This window comes from Chaetodon trifascialis, chromosome 24 (genome assembly GCF_039877785.1).
Source record: "Chaetodon trifascialis isolate fChaTrf1 chromosome 24, fChaTrf1.hap1, whole genome shotgun sequence".
In the NCBI taxonomy this organism is placed as follows: domain Eukaryota; kingdom Metazoa; phylum Chordata; class Actinopteri; order Chaetodontiformes; family Chaetodontidae; genus Chaetodon; species Chaetodon trifascialis.
This window is the reverse complement of record NC_092079.1, coordinates 3,820,030-3,840,992: the sequence shown is the minus strand read 5'-3', so window position 1 is coordinate 3,840,992 and position 20,963 is coordinate 3,820,030. Positions and strand designations below refer to the sequence as shown.

The window sequence follows — 20,963 nt, the reverse complement described above, 5'->3', positions numbered from 1 at the left end:
GGAAAGTTTTCTTTTAAAAAGGGGCTAAAAATATCTAACGCGTCTTGGATAACTTACAAGCCAACGTCTTAAGAACCAAAGAGACCTGATGAAATCTGTAAGTTTCATTTTCAAATCTCAGTATGTGGTTGAGGTTTGATAACACTCGCTGCAGCCGTGACCAGCATCACACACATGCTATCAGTGCATTTGTCTGACAGTTGCCGCAGACACAAAAGGAATTCTTCAAGGAGAAAATGAACAAAACTAAGTCCAAAAGGCTGTTTTTGCAATAAGGCTGCTGATCCTCATGCCACTGATCACGTGATTTATGTTGAACAAGTAACATACGAAACAGACCCGCGTACAGTGTGAAAGACAAAAGTTGGCTCTTCAATCAAACTGAGAATAGTTCTTTTTTGATGCGTGTTTGCATTTTCTCTATTTATTTTTCCTGAAGTGAGTCTCGAAATGAATACGTGATGAGGAACAGCAGCACTCATGTGGAGCTCGACGCAACCTGTTTGTTCCTCTGATGCCACTCAATGGCCTCCTTGTCTGTATGATAAAAGCTGTTTTTCACATCCAGATACCTCGTCTTTCAGCGCCAGCTCCTCCACCTTGATGCACACACACACACACACACACGGTGTCCTCCACCTCCCACGCCTCCTCAATGTTTTCTGCCACAACAGTTGCCATGGTGTCTCAGCTCGCCAGCTGTGCCGTACAGCACGACAACAAGGACGCGTGGACCTCTGCGATAGCATGTGCATGCATGTGTTTGTATAGCCACGTGTCAGCATGTAATGAGATGAATTAATTTTGTCTAAAAGTGCATTTTAAAGCCGGTAATGTGCTATGATCCCCCAGAAATCATCAATTATGTATTTCACATGTGGTCAAATATTTGCATAAGGTCAAGTCTGACAAAATAATTGCTGTATTTCTATGCTGTGTGATGCATTTGCTGGCAGCAAGAAAGCAGAAAATAGCCTTTACTTGTTGCCATAGCACCACAGTCAAAGCGTCTGGGTCATTATGGGAAACAGGGAGAGCGATGCGAGAGCAACACGCTCTGTGGGGCTCTTTAATATTTCTTAAAAATAACTCTCAGTCTAGACATGAGAGGAGACGTAAAAATCGAAGGAACAACAGACTACAAAATAAGCTGAAGAGGAAAAATGTTTGCTCTCATTTGATCCACAGTGAAACACCTGTAACTCAGGCTCATTCTCTCCGTCTCGCAACCTCAAACGAAAGTAGACTTTCTCGCAAATTCAGACGTTTTTCTTTCACCAAAAGCGGCAGCAATTCAGGAAACGCCAACTCCGCACCTGCTACGCGCCGCCAAGCGCCCCCCCCCCCTTTGAAAAACAACTACAAAACTTCCCTTTTGGCTTTGTCTCCTCTCTTTTGTCACTGACACAGTTCTGCCTGACGTCGAGGGTTGAGACCAACTCTTGAATAAACCGAAGGAGCAGCCTTTGAGGACTCTCTCTCTGCTGAGTAAATCTCCAGAGACGTCTGAGTGGAGGCTTTGGAATCGCTTGAATAATAGAAGAAAATGTCCACTGAGGGATGTGACGTGCGTGTGTTGGCTTGGCCTCCTTCAGCTGAAGGATAGCATCTCTCTGGGCACATTCTTTCAAACACCTTGTGTGCCTGTGTGTGTGTACTTGCACGCCGGCTTGAATCTGCCATCGTGGTTGTTAGAGATCTATTAGCGAGCATCTTGAAGACTCCTGTTATGCCCCGTGTTCCGCTCTGACATGGAGTCTATGAGAGTATATGAACTTGTTTTACATAAACTCACACACACTCTCCTTTTGCTTTCAAGTATTCCAACGTCAAGGTGTTGACTTGGGCCACGTTAACAAAGATGGCAACTGTCCAAGACCCCCAACATCCACTGTGTGCCAATTATTTTGTACACTGAGGCAGCCTTGACGTGATTGCCTATACTCTCGAGCTCTCTGGGCTAAAATCTAGTTTTAACACCGTTATGCTTTCAGTTTATGTGCCAGAACATTTCTTGGCAGGGTGCAGTAACTTCCTGGAGTCTCTGGTTGACTGGCAACTGCCAAGAAACAGTCTGGCGCATATCACGCCATAAAACCAACCATCATCTTTCGACTTCAGTTATTGTACAGATTCAATTAAACTCAATAGTTTCCTCCTGCCTCGACGTTGACTGTCAGGGTTTAAGGACACAATCTAATCAGATACTTTGACATCAACGCAGACGTCCTCTGTCTTCTTCCTGTCCGCTGAGATTATTTGTCGTGTTTCCTCAGTCTTAGCTGAGATTTATGCTTATCAAACCGGCGACATGATGACTGGAGAGGGAACTTATTTCCACCTTAGAGGCCATGAATGTCCCCCTGACCTCGTGTACACTGGGGATTTGTGGTGTGGGCTGAGGACCCATCCAATCGCCTTATAAATGCAAATCCAGCATGGATAGTATCACACACACACACACACCACGTGCAGAGCGTGTAGACAATATGGAGTACAACATATATGGCCCCTGTGTTATTCTGCTTGTTCTCTATGATAATCAGCTTAATCTGGCGACCACTTCACTTGTTTCCAACGCAGCAGTAAATTTCCATCGTGTCTCGTGATCTTTCAGTTGTCCTCTGCGCTACAGCACACAGGTTCCTGTGCTTAAAATGATGCAGTCGAAAACAAGGCAAACCATCTTTGAAAATCTGGAATTATTCTGAAATACAAGCGCTGAGGACTTGCACAGGATGGACATACTTTCCTCAACCTCTGCCCTTCTCCTCCTCTTTCTCCCCGGAGTTGCATCTCTTTTGCTGCCACACCTTCCTTTTTTTCCCTTTCTTGGTATTTCAACTCATCTCACTTTCTTGTCTTTTCTTTCTTTTGTGGTTGTACTTCTGATCCACCCTTTACCCCATTTCACCCCATCTCCTCTGACAGCTGCGTCTTTTATTTACGGAATAGAATCCAATTGGTATAATATATGTCAGTGTTACACTGATGTATAACAGTGTACAGTGTCATTGTTCAAGCCTCCTATGAACTCATTTGAACCCTTCAAGCCTAAAACAAGCAAGCACAAGTGACATTGCTTGGACATACCCTTCATCTGTATTTGGATTCCCAAGATTCTTTCACTATCCATTTTTTACTAGCATGCATGCGTGCATGCGATCAGTACATGCCTACCTGTGCTTGTGCATTCACACAGGCACACCCTGCACGTATGTTTGCGTAGCTGTATACACAGTCTGTGAATGTGGCCATGTGTGATCTCTGCTGCATGTAAGTCATCTGGCCGAGCACATATCAAACCTTTATCAAAGTCAAACTACGCAGCCTCAGTTCTTCTCAGTTCGGGGTATAAATATTTAAGCTGCAGGATAAACACAGCAGCCGCCTGTCGTTCAGGAACGACGGCCACGCTTTTATCCCTCCGCTGATGATATGGGTGCAAAACGAAACTGTTGGATCATCTGAATGTGCAGCCACGAAGCCCTGCTGCTCTGCTGAACTGTCAGGCTGAAGAAGCCCTTTGAAATAATCAGGGGGCGGATTCTCAAAACTTTTCTTAAGATAATTCTTAAGAAGAATCTTAAGAAAAAAACTAAGATGTTCCTTAGATTTATCTTAAGTGAAATTCTTCAATATTTTCGTAAGAACAATGCCATTTCTTACGAACTTCTTATTTCTATGACTTAAGAACTTAAAAAATTGGAAAATTGCCAAAGCAAAGTTGGAAAAAAATGTCATGAAATGACTGTGATTACATTATTAACTTAAATTATTAACTTAAATAGCTTAAATAACTAACTTAAATTATTACATTATTAACTTAAATAGACCCTGGCTTCATGATCTATGGTCTGCATATCACAGCTACACTCAATAGCCTATAAGCTAAATACGGTGTTAAGGCCCATTGTAGGCCCATACTAATAACTAACTGTAAAATGCAGCCTAATGTATATAGTCTACCTAATATAATTAATAATACATACACACAAAAACATTGGTAACAAACTAACATTACAAAAACAAAACTTCTCTTATTAAGTTTTTTTGTTGAAATGTGTTTAAATTAATAATATTAGAGGCTTACCTTTTCCTGTGGATGTGGTAAGATGTGGTGAAGGGTTGTCTTAAAGTTAAGAAGAAAACTAAGAAGAATCTTAAGAACTAAGCTTTCAAGAATATCAATTATTCTTAACATTGTTCTTAAGACAAAAGACAAGAAGAAAGTTAAGAAAAAACATAAGAATTTTATTTGTGAATATGGAATCTTCTTAACTTTTGACTTAAGACAAAAGTTAAGAGAAAAGTACCAGTTTACCAGAACTATTTTTTTCTTAAGAAAGCTTTGTGAATCCGGCCCCTGATTTCATCAGAGATGCGATGTTTTTGAAGCAGTCTGCTCATTGGAAAGAACAAACAGGAAATTGACAGAAAATAACATTACTAAAAGACTCACATAAAGAAACACTCACAGAAGCATCCACATATCCTTACTATCATCATTTCCAACATATGATTCATATAAAATAGCTGATATATGATTCAGAGTAATAGTCGTGGATTACCATTATCTTTAAAGTAATAAAATGTGAATTTGTAGCAGCTCTAAAGCTTAACGGTCGGTATTCATAAATAATGTGCGGCTGATGTGTGCAAAGTCAAAGACTGAAAAAAAGTGGGTGCACACTCCCCTAAAACTGTTCCGAAAACACGTCTTGCTCCATCAGCTGTGATAAATGAAGGACGTTTTCAATTCCAAACATCTGCGACACAAAAGCTATAATCAGAGTTTGACTTGCTACAGTGTCAGACTTTGCGTTATGCTAGTTGGTGGCATTATTAGCATTAGCTCACAGCTCCTGGGAGTATTTATGGCAGATCTGTGTGGCACATGCTTGTAGTAATAGCAGGACATGTTGCACGTTTTGGATACATTTGCACAACTTTTCATGAGATTTGAAAAACATCTAATATCGGCGTCCTTGTCCTTTAAAAAGTTTGTCCCTTAAACACTTTTATACACACACTCAAATGCACAAAGGCTTTATGTTCTGTGGAGTCTTTAATTTCCCAGACAGTATTGTCATGTGGTTTAACATGAGCCTCACCAGGCAGACTTGGTGTTTGTGTGTATGTGTGTGTGTGTGTGTTTGGGTGGAAAGCATAGTCTGAGAAGCATAAGACAGAAGTTGAAAGAGGTGGAGGTGGGGGCTGACAGATCCATCCCATCTCGTTTTCTTTCTCTGGAATGCAGCTGGAATCCAAGCTTGACTCCCCTGTTGGCTCCACCCACACTCCCACCACCTCATGTCATACCACACACACACATGCACAAACACGCACACACAACACAAGCTGTTTTTGTGTGAGTTATTCCCTCTGTTAGGTCATTTTAACTATGAAATAAGTGGTTGCCTGTTCTAACCTGTCCAGCTGATGTGTAGCCTCATGCACACTGCGACTTTGAGAGGGAGCGCAACCTCACCGTTACGCACACCCTTACTTAGGAGCACAGTGTGTAAAATGCCAAAGCATTTTCATGCTTTTTGATGTCACACATGTGCGAGATGACAATGATAGATGAACATCTGCAATGTGCACATTTTAATGTGTTTATGGTAAATGGCTGAATGATGAGGCCCACCTCCTGCAGGCCTGAACACATCTGTAGTTTGTAAATGAGGTCTGTTCAAATGTGGAAATGCACTGATGGTTAGAACACGAAAGAGCCCTTAAATTTTCAGGTTGTATTTCAGATCATCGCACTTGAATGATAAGATTTTTTTGCGATTGTTTCACCATGCGACCTGCCAGTTATGCGCGCATACATCAGCTTCTTAGGGCTCAGCGTTTTTGTCCGAGTCAGCATTTTCCGTTTGCTGCTTTGCAGCATTTCAATCAAAAAATCCATGAAGTCACAGTGTCACAGCATTAAACTTAGAAATGACAACACTGCTCAGTCGAAACAGGGTCCACACTCTCAGCATGACTCATTTTTAATTTCTGCACTTTCTCTCTGGAGCTCCGTACTTTGGAGCCTCGATATTTAACATCTCTGCTGCACTCGCTGCTTTCACCCCGCCACATTCTCCACAGCCAGTTGCACACTGTTAAATAAAAAGGAAGCAAAGTAACAATGTTCAGGTGATTTAGCTTTTTTCCCCATAAGCCGTGACACACTTTCCACAGTTTGTTAGGAGTTTCAAGGATATGTACTCAGACCTATAGAGGGCACAGATTTTGCACAGAAATCATGGCTAAAGTTGCTGCTGAGTTCCTCAAAAATGGAAATGTTCCCTGTAAATGCCACTCTCAATCATTCCTGTACATAGCATTATGCGGCCATAACGTCAGTTGAGGTATGAGGGATTCAGGTAAATGATGTTTTGCACCTCCCAACGCTATTTTCAGCTCGATTTATAATTACAGTCAATGTTCCTTACGTCTGATTTTTTTTCCATTGCAGAGAACTCGCACAAACTGCGTCAGAGCCTTTGAACATATAAACTATCTCTTAATGCTTACGATCTAGGAGGATGCTTTCTTTGTTCTCACTCCCGCTGCCGGGGTCAACGCGGTGTTTACATCACCGAGTCGTTGCCACGGCAACAGACAGAACCTCGCAGTCAGAGAGAGTGTGCAGAGTTGGATTTGGAAATCCTTGAGAGTCGCGCGAAATGAAGCGAAGCAGGAGCGACGGATCGGCGTCGAGAGGAGTCAACATCCTCTTTGAAGAACACAGACACCCACAGTCAACGTGATGCACTTAGGGAATGCAGCTTGACAGATATTGAAGCAAATGCTTTCTTTTGATTTAAAAACAATCCTTCTATCATTAGAGAAAAATGAAGTAGCTTCACCAGCGCGCCTTCCACACACCGCACGGCAATGGCAGAGGATATGGTGTCAGCAATGAACATTTTAAGAAGAAGGCCAAGACCCTAACCCTACCGCACAGTGCAAGCAATGCAAATTGGATAACCCGCATCCTCGAGTCCAACGTGGCCTCCCAGCTGAATGCTGCCAACACACACAATGAACCAAATCTAAACATCTGTTTTGTACTGTTGTGTAGTTCTCAGCATGATGGCTGCTCTGTCAATAGAGAGAGACGTGGAAAGACTTCATCAAGGACGTGCAACTAAACATACAAAATACACACATAGTGCGCATCTACACACACCCATGCACACGCTCACACAGACACACTGTATGACTGCAGTAAGTCATTTCAGAGCCTATTAAATCTCCATTAACACACAGCCTCCCTGCTAGCCCAAGCTAATCCAACCCAGGTGTGTGTCTGTGTGTGTTTGTGAGTGTTTTTACCCCCGGCCCTCCGCCGCTCCCTCCTTCTCTTGGCCTTTCTCTTTCTTTCCCTCCACTTTCTCACTATCTCTCCCCCTCTTTCCACCTCCCCATTCCATATCTCCGCTCCGACAAGCGTCTCCGTTTCCCACGCTGTCCCTTAAAGCTGGAAAAGAAAAAGCCCTCTTCCTATTAAGTCAAATTAGGACAAATTGCAGCTCTCAGCGGGAAACCAGACTGACACACCTCACTGTTAATCTTATTAAGCGCAGTCATCTCGATAGTCACAAACAGTCTAGCAGAGACAGCGGTAGATCTCTCCTCTTTGATTCGATTCGTCACTCCTCACCAGCAGGTTAAGGGCTTTTATTGATTATTTAAGCGTGCATCCCGTATGCTAATTAACACCTGGGCTGCTGCATCCATCCCTGAGCTATTTCGATCCCTTTATCTTCATTTAAAGCGTGCAAGAGTGAAGGACAAAAACAGGACGAAATGAGACACTCAAAAAGACAGAGCATCTGCTTTCTATTCAGCTTCAATAATGAGGGAGGAAGATGATGCACAGTGACAGCAGGGTTAGAAAATGGGCTGAGCAATGAACCAAACAGAGGTAAGAGGGATAGAAGGATGAAGAGATCATTGATGCCTTTAGCTTGGGAACATGACAGTGGCACACATTTATATGCTTGCTCTTGGTTTTCATTACCCACGCTGCTCATGTCAAGCACCCGCTTCCTCTTCCTCTTCTTCCTCTTCTGTTTATTGCAAACAAACCTCTGTTGCTGCTGCTAGAAATGTAAAGCGCATCACGTCCTGCACCGGTGGAACTTTTCCAGCAATTTGACGCCAGGTGTGCAGAGAGGTAAAACCCTTCCTGAGCTGGAATTAGCCTGATTTGCTCTTGTGTTGTAGCAATCATCAATACAGAGAAGCCAAATGAACATTTATCCACTAGAAAAGGTCATATAAAGAGCTTTTAGCCTCTTAATGCGCATGCTTAAACTTCATTTTACTTGAATTTCAGCTAAAAGTCAAACTCCTCTTCCTCTCTTAAAGAGAAAACATCCCCCCCCCCCTACAAAAAGCAGGCCAACAATCCTGTTTTTCTTTTTTCTTTTTTTGCTTGTAGGGACTACTGGATCTCAAAAACTAATATCTTATACACACACACTCACTTTCTAACACACACACATTAATGTTCTGGGAAGGTACTCTGCAGGAGAGAATATGATCTTTGCTTGGAAGTGACGCTGCTCCCAACTAAAGCAGTACAAACACACATTGTTATGTTACGTGTGTGTGTGTGCGTGTGTGCGTGTGTGTGTGTGTGGACATGTGGGTGTTGGTGACAGTACAAACAACTCCACTCCACTGGAGACCTCTTATGAGAATACTTTGCAAGTGCGTAATAATAACAATACAGGCCCACATTTACCAGAAGGTTTTATTGGTTAAAAGGTTTAAACAGCGGGGGGGGGGTATTTATAGGAAAATCTATGCAGTTTGATTGTTTAAGTGCTCTGCAGCCCACGACACGTCTTGTAAGGTTTAGATGTAAATGTTTTTTGCGGTCACACGTATCGTCAACCTGTAAAATATCCTTTTAAAGTTAACACATTTCAGGAACTGGGAACAAATAGTTGGGCTTTCTCCCCGTCCAGTGCATTTTAAACAGTTTTACTTGGCTCCAGCGCTGTGAAATGTGTTCTGACTGCAGCTGGTATCAGCTTTTGTAATGTTTTTGTAAGATACTTATGACACAGAGAGGCTGAGGAGACAGATGTGCGCAGCTGTGACTGGCCTCAACGCAGCCCACCCACACTTTTACTGTGATTCATCATTTGTGTCCGCCGGAGTGTTTGTGTGTCCAGATACTGCTGAATGTTCCCCAAAGTCCGTCCAAAGCAAGGCAGATTTATTAGAGGCTGACTGGCACCATCTAGTGGCCAAAACAACTCTTTACATTTAATTTTAATTGCATTTTTACCACAAAATTACATGCATTTTACATAAATATCAACAAGAATTGTGGTCAAATAGGGAGCATATCTGCTTCTGCTGAAACCTCACAGACTAAATTTGCAGCTTGGAAATCATGATGGAGGGAATTTCTATTGCAGATTGACAGGAAGCTTGAGTGAAATGAAGACAATAAATTCCAGAGCAACTGTAATTTAGTTAGAGTGGCTTCAAAATAACTCAGTGATGCACACTTACATAACTCCTGTCTAACTACATCCATAACAGCTCTGATACTGGAGCTGGTTTTGATGTAATAAGTCTCAGTGAACTCGTGCTATTTGTAACTGGAGGTGTGTTAATGGTGGAGTGAAGTTTGTTTGGAAGGTGTTTTTCCTTTCATTCACACCCTCCAGATCTTAATATTAGAGCGTAGGGACTGTTTAATATGTGCATATGATGAGCAAAGGCCCAGAACTGGGAAAGACTGTGTCAAATTGAAAAAAATAACATCGACTCAAGGGAACATCTGCAAATTGTTGCAGATGTGGTCTTCATTTGCGTTTATCCGTCTGTTTGCATGCGCTTTCTTAAGTTGCGAGGCCACCATAGATATGTGATAGAAGGTGTGTGTGGATGTATGATGCGACGACTGCTCATGAAGAGAGTCTTTAAAAAAAATGTCCACTAGATGGCATCCTGACGCCAACTCTCACTCAGCAGTCTCGCTGTGACGCCTTTCTGACGAACTGATGCTTCACAACTGGAAGTGGTTTCCTCACACCGTTACCACAAACTTTGCACTGACATTCATGAAGCATCTCGTTTTTATTGGAGCTATATGCATTAACTGCACAATCCTCCACACGCACACACACACACCTGCAACCAATACACTCTCCCTGCCTCCCTTCTGGAACTTGAGTGTTCCTCGGCTGAGCTATTTTTCTATTTATAGCCGCGGAGCTCCGGCTGTGTCTAAAATGCCTGCTGTCTCATTCTGTTTTGTTTCCTTACTGTCTGACAGATTCAGGAGGACGGATGGTGAGAGGTCCTCCAGTTTAAATCACTTTGCTTTTCAGGGGCCCGGGCTCATGTTTATACATCTGCTTGGGTGACGGGGATTTGCTTTCACAGAGGCTGGCGCGACAGGCCATCGCGAAAGAAAGGCTGCTGCCGAGAATTAGATGAGTTCGTCATTTGTCTGATATTATGCCAAACAGATGTTTAAATCAGTGTCGAGCCATTAGAAAGTCCAGCGTATCTGCATCAGCGTCACTCGAGTATCTGCTTTAACATGACTTCACTTCTAATCCTTTCGCCCTACTGACCCCTTGACCCTTAAAAGAAACCTGCAGCAGTTGTGTGCAGCTCACCGACGCCTCGCGTTGTCACTTTCACCGATTTGCAGCAGCATGGATGTTTCTCCTCGCTTATGGCTGGACAACGTTTATGTTGCGCTTCGTTACACGCTGACAGCTGACAAACCAGTTTTTGCTTTGGAAACGACCCCAAAGACAAGACCAGCTGAATGGCAAGTTGTTGGACCTCTGGTTTGCTCCCAGAAGATAACAGTGACTCCTACGAACTCGGCCAAGAGGAGCAAGAAGGGAGCAGGGGAGATAAGACGCTGGGAAGATGATGGCTCTCTTTGAAGTTGACACTGTGTGTTGTGCGTTGTCTCCTGGGTGGAAGCTGTTTATTCTTGATACTAAATCACATTGAGAGTCAAATATTCTTGTGAATAGGTTTACATCAGAGTTGGCTGAAATCCCGGTGCGTGTCATGCAGATGTTAATAGGGACCCTGTATGAGACGCCGCAGTGGCAAAGTGTCTGTATTTGACAAATCAGGCTTGAGTTTACTGTCCTTCTCTGTCCTGGAGTACATCGGCGCTGGAGTGGATCGATGGAAAATATTAATAATATGATTAATAAGAAGAAATATGCAGCTATTTTGATCTGAGAAATTATTTTTCAAGCAAAAAATGCCAAACATTTGGTGGTTACAGCTTCTCAGATTAGCAGATTAGCCGCTATTCCTTGTTTTACATTACAGTGAACTCATTATTTTTGGGATTTGTAGTGAACCGGAGCTGAACTGCTTACGGTCACAATTCATAATGAACATAATAATAAGATTAATCAGGAACAAACATAAATCTGAAACATAGCCCCAAGATCATTCGGAGGGGCCGTCAGTTACAGCAAATGAAAAAGCAAAGGCATCAGAATAAAGCAGATTTATGCGCTCTGGAACGGAAATGTGCTGAGCAAATTTCATTTCACTCTGCAGAGTGGATGATGCGATATCTTACGTGCAGTGCTGGCACTGAAATAAACTCACTTCGGGTCAGAAATGGAGAACATTCTCCCTCTGCGGAACCCGAATGTGCTTAGTAAATTTCTAGATCTTGATATTTTGTATTGTCTGCAAGCAGAACTTTGGCATGAGAGGTTGAAGATTCATCCTCTGGGCACCTTGAATATCTAAACACTAATTCATGGCAATCTGGCTACTTGTTATTAAGTTTCAATTAAGGTCGAGATAATAAGGGGAAGCTACATCAACACAACGTCTTTAAAAAGGGAGTTTGACAAAGCAGTTTGAAATACGACACTGATTTAACCACCCTCAGCTCCTCGGGCAGGTCACTTCAAAGGACGCTGCATGTCAGAGCGCAAATTGCTGCTTGCTCTCAGCGTCGTCTTTGAAAAAGACGAAGCTGGACCCGTGCAGCAAACTGATCCCAGCTTGGTTTGTGTTTCCTCAAAAGTGAAAATCAAGCCGGCGTGATCTCATGTTTTTTGCTTCAGTTGCTGCATTTCGTTTAAGCTGGAGATTAGAAGAGGGTTTGGCAGTCCAAATGAGAAGGAGAATATCGGCATTGTGCCTCGAGAAGTGAGGTAATAAAAATGAAGAATGGACGGGAGGAAGTTTCAGTGTGGAAAAATGGAACCAGGCAGAGAAAGGATGGGTGGGTGAAGAGAAGAGGAAGTTTGCGAGTGAGTGTGTGTGTGTGTGTGTGTGTGTGTGTGTGTGTGTGTGTGTGTGTGTGTGTGTGTGTGTAAAGGGGGGTACTCAGTCAGTAGCCACCCCTCTTGCCCCGGGGCCTCGCCAAGCTCTGACCTGGAATTCCAAATAAATAATTCCCTAAACCTCCCCACCAGAGACACTCACACACACACATAAAGGAAGGGGGGTGCAGCGAGTAAAATGCCCAATTCCTCCAAAAACCACGGCTTATTTAAACGAGTTTTCCAACTATTTGAGGGTATATTTGATCAACACACGTTTCGTAATGCTCCGAGGTAAAATCGCACACTCATGCATGCACGAAAGTGTACACCCTCACAGGTATTAATTCTCAAAGCTTAGCTCTCAGAGCAGCCTAAATCCTGCATGTGTGAGCAGGAACATTCAGTTAATCCTTCCTAAATACAGCATGAAACAGTTTTATTCAGTAATAAATATCTATGCAAAGGGAGGCATGACATTAAGGTCAAATGCTCCGCAGTTTATAAAATTAATATACACGGAACGGAGAGGGACAGAGCTTCCATCATGGATGAAAGAGCCAAGACTTCGCCATGTGTTGCGGAACCGAGCAGAACAATAAATACAGCAAAGAACATTTATAGTACTGTCTGTCTGTAAACAAGCTTTGGTTTGCTGACCTCGAGTTCACAAAGCAAGATTCAGGGAAAAACCTTGAGCTTTGAGCTTGATAAAAATCAAAAGCAAAATTGGATTTTATTCCTTTGGGCTCATTTTTCTGCAACGGGACAGGATATGAACATGCAGCGTCCTCTTGATATTCCTCGTGAAGACTGCAAGCATGCACACACACACTCGCTGAAACACAGAGGACGGAACTTTTGAGCATCATTTTTATTGATCGTGACACAGCTGTGCTCACCCAATGGCTGAGATCCATAAACACAGTGACATTGTTGCAACAGAGCCAGACAGAACAAGGAGCAAGGCCTCAAAACGGCCTTCCTGGATGGTATTTCATCTGCTCACCGGTGCATGAAATGCGCCCCCAGCAATGCAGACCTTTGCATTTTTAAATGCACATCTATTTTCAGTCTGAACGGCCATTAAAGTTTGGCCATCTGATCGTCTTACCGCTAATGTTTCTTACCCCACCTGACTGCTTTTGCATTTTGCAGTATTTCCAGATCTCTTAACTTCATGGGCACAATATAAAATGTTATAATGAATGGAGGAAAAGACCCAAGGACCCAAGTTGCAACAAACTAGAATGTGTCCTTGGTTATTTTTTTGAGTGTTTGCAGGGCTAACTGGTGAACTACTGTAGCTGGTGAGCTAACAGCTAACACATTAGCAAGCCTGGATAAATGCTAATGCTATCGCTTTCTGTTTTCTCAACGCTGTCAAGAAGGTCTGATGACCAGGCCTTCATCCTTTAAGGTAATAATGTGACACGAAAGTGCGAGAGCGCCTGAAAAGACTATTCCATTGCCTATTTGATGCTAAAAGTGAATTTAGAACCACATATAAAAAAAAAAACTATACTCAACTATTTTTTTTCTTCAATTTTTCAGTTTTTCTTCCAAGATTAGACAAAGAGCGGCTGTGTTTGAGATGTTATGAAATGTTTTCACCCACTGTGAGTATCAAATCACCAGAGTTTACACTGATTGAGACAAATACAGAAATGGGAAGTTGTAAACTTAAGACAGCGCGGCGTATGTGAGAGGATCCATGCTTTCCCTCTGGCCCATGACAAACCACATTAGAGAGAACATTAGTGGACACTGGGGTCACTAGAATACACACACGCACACACAAATACACAAGGGGATGGGCATTTAGGCCTGCAAGAAGGAGAAGTGTACAATTAGATCATCCACCCACTGCCTTTTCAGATTCTGTCCCACACACACGAAAACACGACCACGCACACTAAAAGTAACCCAACACTGCTGCTTTCTCACTGGTGCAGAGGTTTAATCTGCACCAGACAGAGAGATTCTGGCTGCGGAAATTAATGTTTACTTTTCAGCCGTCTCTATTTCAAACTCCTCTCTTTTCCGTCATTGTTGAGAAAACATCCCGAAGGAGATGTGAGATTGCTCAACCAAAACGCCGCCAAACAAGCCCCCCCCCCGCCCCCCTTTATATGGTTCTTTTCAAATTAGTCCAAAAAAATCGCCCCGTCAGGTGTCGTGTTTCTGTGGACAAATGAGAACGAGCTTCACACATTATTCAGTATGTTGGGATCTCTCTCCTTTGCTAGTTCAATCTCTTTGGAATCAGATGACGATGATGTCATATCCTCTTGGCCTCTGACCTGCATCGCATCCTGTGCGCTCTGCTTTGTCTGATTGCTTTATGGCAAAAAAAAAAAAAAAAAAAGGCTTCTTTCCAGCACAAAAAAATGAAGAGGGCACTGACCTTTGGAGAAATCTAGGATTTGTGAAAGCCAAGAAGTGTCTCAGCTGCACAGGAACGCTGTTTTGAGTGTGTAGCACATTCATTCTGGCATAAAAGTGCTTGAACGAAGTGTGCTCGGACCAAAATAGCACACAAAATGCCGCACTTGGGCGGCATTTTCATTCAATTCCTCAGTGAGGTGCTGATGGACACTTTTTACAAGTAACAAGCGACACAGATAGAGCTGCTTACAGCTCAGAAAAATCGAAGCTCGTTGGAAATGCAGCTGTGATGGCTCGTGTTCAATCCTTGGAGAAAGAAATTGCTTGTTTTGGTCTGGAATTACATTAGATTGATGTTGCTGGCACGCATCTTGTATAATTTCCTGTTTGCAAAAAGTGGTGCGATATATTCAGTCATTTTATACTGATACGGCTTATACGGACTATACAGATTTAAAGAGGTCTTTTATGAGGGAGCGGTGTGCTTAATGAGGACCTACTATTACAGCATAGCTTACTGTAGCATAACTGCAACAGTTACGCCAGAGCTCATGTGCGCCTCTTCTAAAATGTAAACACATACTGGCACTGTGGCATCTAGGGACACCATGTGCATGCAGAGGCTACTACTGCTATAACCCCGGCCATAACCCCTTATAAGGAATAAATCCACCTTAACGCTGCAGTGTTGTTCTTCTGGTGTCTCATTTGTTTAGTGTAATTATACCAAGCTGCCACAACTAACAGGCAGTAAATTCAGAAATCCACCTTGAAACCTTGTGTCACTTCCACTTTTAGTCTCCATCATGCCATTATATGGACAGCAATGCAATATTGAATAATAAGATGTTAAGACGCATTTATTTCAACTATATGAGCCTGTTTGACATGACTCTGGGTGTTTCAGTCCGCCCACCCCCCCCCCTTGAAAACACACATCAGTCCGGTCTTTCAGTAGGTTGTACACGTTAACAACCAGGCCCATTAAAACTTAATAAGGACCATAATCAAACTACAGCCTGTGCAGACTTGCATTTGTAACCCCAGAGCTTCTCCCTTGGGGGGAACTGCACTAGAACATGCTGCAGAGGTCATCTATAGCATAACAAGGGATGTTTAGCATAAAGAAACAATAGGCTTGGTGTTTTTTCTTTGGAGGATATCTTAGTTCTTTCTGCTAAAACTTGTACCAGGTTTTATAATTCAGCATATTTAATAAGCTATCTACATGTAGTAAATATAGTCAGTAGATCTCTTATGTCTTACCACATGCACACTGGAATCTCAGTCTGCATAACTGTGTGTAGCATGAATCTTTGCTTCAAAAATTAGCTTTAAACAGACAAGAATAGCTGCTGCAGAGGTCCTTTGAAACATGGCAGCTCGGGTTCCTGATGCCGTGAGATCAGACTACGACTTTAAGACAACTGTGAACAGATCCAAATCAGAAACCGCTGCTGCGCGCCAAGAAAATCAATCTGTGCTCCATCACAGTTTCAGTGTTTGGATGGGGGCTCTTGCAACAGCGTGATGACATCCTGTATTCGACTCCTTGATTGCGCTCCAGTAGCTCTGCACTCGCTCGCTCGCTCGCTGCAGTGATACTGTTTGGTTCAAACCAAAAAAACTGGATCGCTAGATTTTCAACACTTTGCATGTGTTTGGCTGAACTGCAGCGGGCGAATTTGAGCGGGGTTTTTTTTTTTTTTTTTTTGGTTCAAGCATTCCAAAGATGTCCAACCATCAAGGTCTCGCTCCTCCAACGCAGCCTCCTCACTTTGAGGGAACTTAGGGAGGAAATCGGGGAGGAAAGGCAAAATGGATAGCCGTCAGGTTCACAAGTTCAAACCTCTCTGTTTCCTTGAGCATGTCCAAGAGAAAACGGATTCAAGCAGGGAACCATGCATATCCAGTTTGCAAATATGCACCATCAACTGCTAATAAATGGATTTCTGCGTTGCTTTTCTTGTTTTGTTTTTCATTGGCGCCATTGAACCAGTTCAGGAGTAAGTTTTGCCTCATTCCTGAAAGTTTGGGAGTGATGATGCAGCAAGTCATCACAAAAGCCAGAGACAGAACATGTTTTCCGAGAACTCTGAACAGCACTGAGAACAGAGAGTCTCTGGTTGTGAATGATACACTGTGTACTCATTCTGTGTTAATGAAGGGAATGAATAATAACCTTTACATTGAGAAGAGCTCAATCCATTAGCTGATGAATTGATCAGTCAATTGGCAGAAAACTTGTTATTTTTTCAAGTGAAATTGACAGTAATCACCTGATTCCTGCTTCTGAAGAAGAAGCTAATCTACCTGTGGCATGAGTGCATTTCAAAATAAAGTTCCAAAATGCTGTACAGCAAACATGCTAAAGATCTGTATAAGTAACCAGCGAGAAGATGCTCAGCCTCTCCTCCTGCTTCTGATTTGAAGGCTTTCTGATGAATTTATTTCCAGTGCTCGGACCATGTGGCATTGTTGTTGTTGTTATTAACGCTTTAATGTGGACCACTTAAAAAAAAAAAAAACGAAACAACTGTTGGCTCCTGGCGGACAGCCATGACCTGTGTCAACGCCCCAGCTTGCATGGTTCATAGCATAAGCAAACACGTGCAGCAGTTCATACTGAAATGTTTCAGAAAGCATGCAGGCGGAATCAGAACGCATGATTTCTGATAAACCAAACACGACGCCAGCTGCTTGAGCATTTTAATAGATGAGTAAGATTGCAAAACAAATGCTTTTGAAATTAGATATTTCACATACCTTGTAGGGGATTCTATCAAAATTTATCAGAGTAATGTTACGCTGGAAATTCTACCCAATAGCCAACAAACTGTCTCAAATGGATTTGGGCTCCGAGGGATGCCTGTGTTTAATTATGAAGGCTGGAGAATGCTGTAAATGTTACCTTTAAAGGAAACATTCTCATTTTTTCCTCACCACTTGCCTTTTGCTGTAAGCGCAGATGAATTCAGCTCAGCATCTTTGAACAGTGTTAGCTAAGAGAGCATTCCATGCTAACACACAATGACAATGCTCGTACGCTGATGTTTAATGGGTATAATGTTTTCCATGTTCACCATCTGTCTGTTAGCATGCTGACATTTGCTAATTATCGTGGCAATGTATGGATGAGGCCAATGGGAATGTCTTTAATTTTGTAGGTATTGGGGGTTGGGGTTCATCCTCTGGGAACCACGAATGTTGTGCCAATCCACCAGGTAAATGTTGAGATATTCAGTCCGTCAGTGGTGGACTGACTGACCGACAAATAGCTAAAAGAGTCACAGGGTTAGCATGGCTAAAAAAACAAATGGAGCGATCCTAAGAAAGCAAGCAACAGACGTTCTCAAAGTGTGTTTCACCACTTCTTCTCTGGGCGCTGACTGCTCGAACATAGCTCAGCAATGATGCCTAAACAGAAATCAACGAGGGGCCATTTAGAGAATTTCAAGAATGTAGCAACAACATGTAAGCAACTGTAATTTGAAATGCTAGTTATCCAAATAAAGTCAATCTGAAGAATCCTCGTGGTAATCTTCCACATGCCCAGCTGTCGTGACCATGCTTCAGCTCCAAACTTAAAGAGGGATTTGCTTTGTGTATTTAGAGGCATTTTTTGTTATATTTGTTTAAATTCTCTTGATATCTGTGGCTTGTGCAGGCCTGTAATAAGTCCATCCAATCAGTTCATTCAGACCAATGTTTGGATGGCCTACCTGCCAGTCTACCTACAGACCTGCCTACCAGCATGCATTCTGCAGATTTATTGCTAAACCAACAGCACAATGAGCCACGGCTGGTGCATTTCTGTTGGACAGGTAGTGTTTTGGAGGGAATTTGCCGTGTTCCTTGATTCACATTCATCACGATCACGCTAGATGTTTCCTTACATGTGAATAAGACATGAGATATTTGGATATGGTTAGCGAGGCAGTGCGCGTTCATGTGTCTTGGCGGCGCTGCTTCTGAGGAAGGCCTGTTTGGCGTGTGTGCTTTCAAAATGTAGTTCACTCACTCTGGTTTCTCTAACCTGACCAACCCCAGCTTTCAAGCTCAGGATCAACAGTTTTTGCACAGCACTTTTACAACTAGCGTCACCTCACTTGACCTCAAAGAATGAATGCTAAGTTGCTTCAAATCCTCTGGAATGTATCATTTTCTAGCAAAAGTTGCAGTTTAATGGCGACAATTTCATTTTGGGATTCTTTTCTTCACTTTGTCTCTCCTCTAAAGCATTAGGGTAAGCAGCTCTAAAAATACTCTGCGCAATGTCAACATTCTGGCGCACCATAAACAACCCCGATTCAATTAGCCGACCGCTGTTTCCTCTCCGAGCCCGTGTGCATGTGCATCTGCGTTCACCCAAATGAGCAAGGGATTGTCGGAAAGACTGTTCAGTGTATGTTTCACACGCCTCAGTTGCAAATTCCAGTGTGTCAACGCTCCTGTAAAAACCTACGTCGTTGTTATACTTGTGCTATTTTGCAAGAACGTGTGTTGATAAGGTGCCCAACTCCAGACTCAGTCAATCCACAAGAAGAACTACTTCCAGTCACTGACCCTCCTACTGTAATAACACAGAGGGTACTTTCTGATGATTTTTTTTTTTTTTTTTGCGTCATTGTTCTTTCAACATCAACAACCTGACCATGGAAACAGCTATAAAGCAATCATGGCCAATAAAACTGTCAGACGTTGCTTTTTGTGTAAACCATTTCATCTCCGCTTTTGTCTCTGCTTTCCCCCCCCCCCCCCCCCCCCCCCCCCATCTGCCTCTCTGTCCACGTCTCCCTCCTTAAAAAGGCATAGCGCAAGACTCATCTGCGCAGGTTGCCCTACACACACTCACACACACACACCTCCAGTGGCACACATGCAAATCATTAAAGTGAAATCTCAGTTTGAGCAAAAGCGAGGGTATTCAAAGCTGTGCTTCGCTGATTTTGCACATTCATTTCAGTGCGCGAGATTTGTCGTTCAGAGTCTGCTCAGCTTGGGAAAACAGTTCATTTTTGAAGGAGGTATTTTATCATCACGCAGTGATGGAGCTGAAAGCTGGGACCATTTTGATCATGACACAATGAGCGAATACATTATACAAGAAGGGACAATTTGTACTGGGCATGTGCCCGGGCCTCTGGAGTCAGCCGAGAATCTTTCAAATGGGTTGAAAAAAAGGTCTTGCAGGACTCGTTTACATGGGGTTTGCCTACACACAAAAGTGTCATACAATCAATCTTGTTTGGGTGTTCTGTAAAGTAAATCAAATCACATGCTGGATGGAAATGAAGTAACACAAATATTAGGCGTAACCCGCACTTTCGACATGGAAAACACACTCCCGGTGGCTTGGCAAACTTTGCAGGAGACAGTATCAATGGTGTTGTAATTGACAGCGAGCACTTGTTCCTCTGCGACCACCCTGCAATCAACAGAGCGCACTTCCAAACAGAATGACCAAAAACATGCTGGAATCAGGAATGTATCTGTCGGAAAGCTCTTTTTCACAGATGTCAAGGTTTAAAAACTGCTCAACTTCTGACCTAAAGCAGGAACAAGGATGGCACGGACACATCTGAAACATGCACACTTCCTGTAAAGATCCTGTAAATCTTCTTAATTTAAGAGATCTGTTTGGTTTGCATTTAAAATCCACTGCATCTGAAATCTGCTACATTCAGTACATTCCCAACATACAGTCTTTGTTTACGCTTCATTTCAGGATTTTACTTCACGCCCAGCAGTGTGTGAAACCTCCCAGCAGACCTGCAACACTTCTTGGCTCACTATTTTTACAAACACTCTGAGGCGCAATAACTTCATGGTCCAGATTGTACTAATGACTCCAAACTGATGGCCTCATGTTATCCTCAGTGGGCCGTGGCAGGGGAGGAAAACAGCATGGAAAATAGAGTTACAGCGGTGGGAAACTCTGCTGAGTGAGAGCTTCTCCACGTCTCGGAGAGGAGGAGAGGGAGGAGAAGTGTGTGTGTGTGTGTGTGTGTGTGTGTGAGAGAGAGCACGCTGCAAGAAACAGAGAGTGAAGCCGGGGCTGTTCTTTGTAATCGGAAATGATGGGAGAGCTGTTTAAGGGCCGCACAGTCTTGACCCTGTGACTGCTTGCAGTCGTGAGAACCGAGTCCCGGGCCATGTGTCCTGAAGGCCCTCACATCAGCACACGCGCTGCAGCACGTACACACACACACACTTACGCTCAGTGCAGCAAAAATACATATAAGCTCAGGCAGAGGAAGAGACAGTCAGCCCACAAAAGAA

At 43.0% G+C, this 20,963-nt stretch overlaps 1 protein-coding gene across 1 annotated transcript in view; it reads right to left on the bottom strand.

Annotated features, from left to right (window-relative positions):
• The window catches only part of LOC139327830 (rho GTPase-activating protein 6-like), a 67,929-nt gene that overhangs the window by 45,684 nt on the left and 1,282 nt on the right, over window positions 1–20,963 (bottom strand). The window lies entirely within an intron of this gene.